The 2,957-nt window shown below is 49.5% G+C and overlaps 1 pseudogene; it reads right to left on the reverse strand.

The window, feature by feature from the left end:
* Nucleotides 1–1,777: 1,777 nt before the first annotated feature.
* On the reverse strand, nt 1,778–2,458 carry LOC110293684 (small ribosomal subunit protein uS5 pseudogene; annotated as a pseudogene).
* Between the last annotated feature and the right edge of the window lie 499 nt (nt 2,459–2,957).

A 2,957-nucleotide genomic window follows, 5' to 3' on the forward strand; every position in this document is an offset into this window, starting at 1 on the left:
TTCCAGGACAGCCAGGGCTATACAGAGAAACCCTGTCTCGAAAAAACCAAAAAAAGAAAAAAAAAAAAAAAGAACACTTGCTGCTATTGCACAGAACCAGGGTTTGGTTCCCCACACCTCACATGGTGAGTCACGACCATTGTGAGGAGGCCACTGCATGTTTGGGATCTGAGTGGAGTCCTCCTGAACCTTTCTCAGGATTGGCTTTTAAGGACAAAATCATATCCTGGGTTAACACACCTCACTTAGCCAGAATCAGAACTACAGACAGGGAGCAGCAAGGGTAGCAAGCCCAGGACTTTCCCTGACCTCTGCACTTTGATGGATTAGGTCTTTGTTCTGTGGCGCCAGGTGTTGCTGCCTGTGTGCAGGGGAGGGTGGGGGTGGGGGTGTATGGGGGCGGGGGTTGCAAGGCCTGAGTGTTACTTCTATCATGGCGTCTGTTATGCTAAGGTCTGGCATCATTTTACAACCATCTATAACCCTAGTTTTAGGGTTCCCAACACCCACTTCTGACCTCTGTGGGCCCCAGGCATGCTTGTGGTGTACATACATACAGGCAGTCAAAACACTCATGTAGGAATTAACATTTAAAAAAATTAAAAAAAAAAAAAGAGCTCAAGGTCTTTCTTGTCTACATAGTAGCCTGGGCTACATGAGATCCGGCCTCCAAAACAAGGCAAGGCCAGGCCTGATTATGTGCAGTTTTAATCCCTCTATGCTACTTAGGAGGCAGAGGCAGGCAGGTGTCCCAGTTCCATGCCAGCCAGGGGCTGCATAGCAAGATTCTGTCAAAAATAAATAAATAAATAAATAAATAAATAAATAAATAATAATCAGGTCTAGAAAGAGGTGGAAGGAGGTGTGCCAGGTGTTGTGTTTTATAAAAAGAAAGAAAGATAGTCGGGCAGTGGTGAGTTCCAGGACAGCCAGGGCTACACAGAGAAACCCTGCCTCGAAAAAAAAAAAAACAAAAGAAAGAAAGAAAGAACCAGAATATGTTTAATAGAGTGAGGTATGGTGAGGTGGAAGGGGTGCCTCTGCAGGCCCAAGCTGGGGAATGCCTTCCCCCTGAGGTACCAGCCACAGGACTGATATAGTATGGAGTACAGTTTATTTATGGCACAGGAGGGGAGTTAAAGGGAGGAGAGAGAGAGGGAGAGAGAGAGAGAGAGGGAGAGGGAGAGGCCAGCCAGGAACACGAACACATCGGGGGAGGGGAATAGGGAGAGAAGAGACAGAGAAGGGACTGAGAGGGAAGAGAGGAAGAGGAGGATGCAAGCAGCCCCTTTTATACTGAGTCAGGCACACCTGGCTGTTGCCAGGTAACTGTGGGGCGGAGCCTAGAGTGAATGCTAACAGCAGACACAAAATAAAGCATTTGGCAGCTGGGTTGTATTAGGCTCAGAGGGCAACTATGTGGCAACCAGAGAAAGACATTTTGCTTCTCAGAAGTCTTGCTTGATTCCGTGCTGAGAGAGATCAGTCAATAAAGTGCTCGCTCTCCTTGCATGGTAGCACCTGTTTGATCTCCAGCTCCCACAGGAGAAGTGCTAGGGGAGCTGGGCAGGATGGCTCAGCGGATAAATGCACTTGGTTGCCATGGCAATTAACCTGAATTCAATCCCTGTAGTAGAGGAGAGAACTGACTCCTTCCAGTTGTCCACATGATGGTGGACAGACAGACAGATAGATAGACAGACACATGCACACACACAAATGCAACTTTTTTTTTTTTAAGCAGACTTAATTCTTTTATTTTTCTTGTACAAAACCCTTATGTGGTAGCCACAGCTGGAGCCTGGGTCCTCTGAACAGAGACTCTGGTGTGGGTTTTCACAAGATAATCAGTGAATTTCTGATAAGGAGACTTGGTGAACACAGTCTCTTTCCAGAGGTCGGGGGTCAGGTAGCTGTAAGTCTTGGAGATGGCATCAAAGGTGGCCTTGGCAAAGTTGCTCAGGATGGCAGTGCAGTCTCTGGCTGAAGTGTAGCAGTCATCTATACCGGCCATCATCAGGAGTTTCTTGGGCACAGGAGCAGAGACAATGCCAGTGCCTCTGTGGGCAGGGATGAGACGCACCAGCACAGAACCACAGCGGCCTGTCACCTTGCATGGAACAGTGTGGGGCTTGCCAATCTTGTTCCCCCGGTAGCCTCTCCACACAGGGACGATGGAAAGCTTGGCCAAGATGATGGCCCCTCGAATGTCAGTGGCAACCTCCTTGGAGCACTTAACACCAAGACCGACGTGACCATTGTTGTCCCCAATAGCGACGAATGCCTTGAACCTGGTCCGCTGGCCAGCCCGAGTCTGCTTCTGCACTGGCATGATTTTCAGAACCTCATCCTTTAGGGATGCACCCAGGAAAAAGTCAATGATCTCAGACTCCTTAACGGGCAGGGAGAACAGGTAGATCTCCTCCAGGGACTTGATCTTCATGTCCTTAACTAGGCGGCCTAGCTTGGTGACCAGAATCCACTTCTTTTTTTTTTTTTTTAAGATTTACTTATTTATTTATTATATGTAAGTACATTGAAGCTGTCTTCAGACACTCCAGAAGAGGGAGTCGTTATGGACGGTTGTGAGCCACCATGTGGTTGCTGGGATTTGAACTCTGGACCTTCGGAAGAGCAGTCGGGTGCTCTTACCCGCTGAGCCATCTCACCAGCCCCGGAATCCACTTCTTGATCCAGCTTTAGCTCCACGAGCTCTGCGGCCTCGGTCATGGCCACAGCCTCGACCACCTCCGCGGCCCCTAAGATCTCTGCGGAATCCTCCTCAGAAGCCGCCAAGGCCTCCTAATCCCGGGCCTGGAGTCCTCTGGGCCCTCCCACAGGCGTCATCTGCCATTTGGTGTTTTCCAGAAGAAGAAGAAGAAGGAGGAGGAGGAGGAGGAGGAAGAGGAGGAGGAGGAAGGGGAGGAAGGGGAGGAGGAGGAGAAAGAGGAGTAGGG

The sequence above is a fragment of the Mus caroli genome, unplaced genomic scaffold, assembly GCF_978045245.1.
Source record: "Mus caroli unplaced genomic scaffold, Mus_caroli_1 scaffold_6, whole genome shotgun sequence".
NCBI lineage: Eukaryota > Metazoa > Chordata > Mammalia > Rodentia > Muridae > Mus > Mus caroli.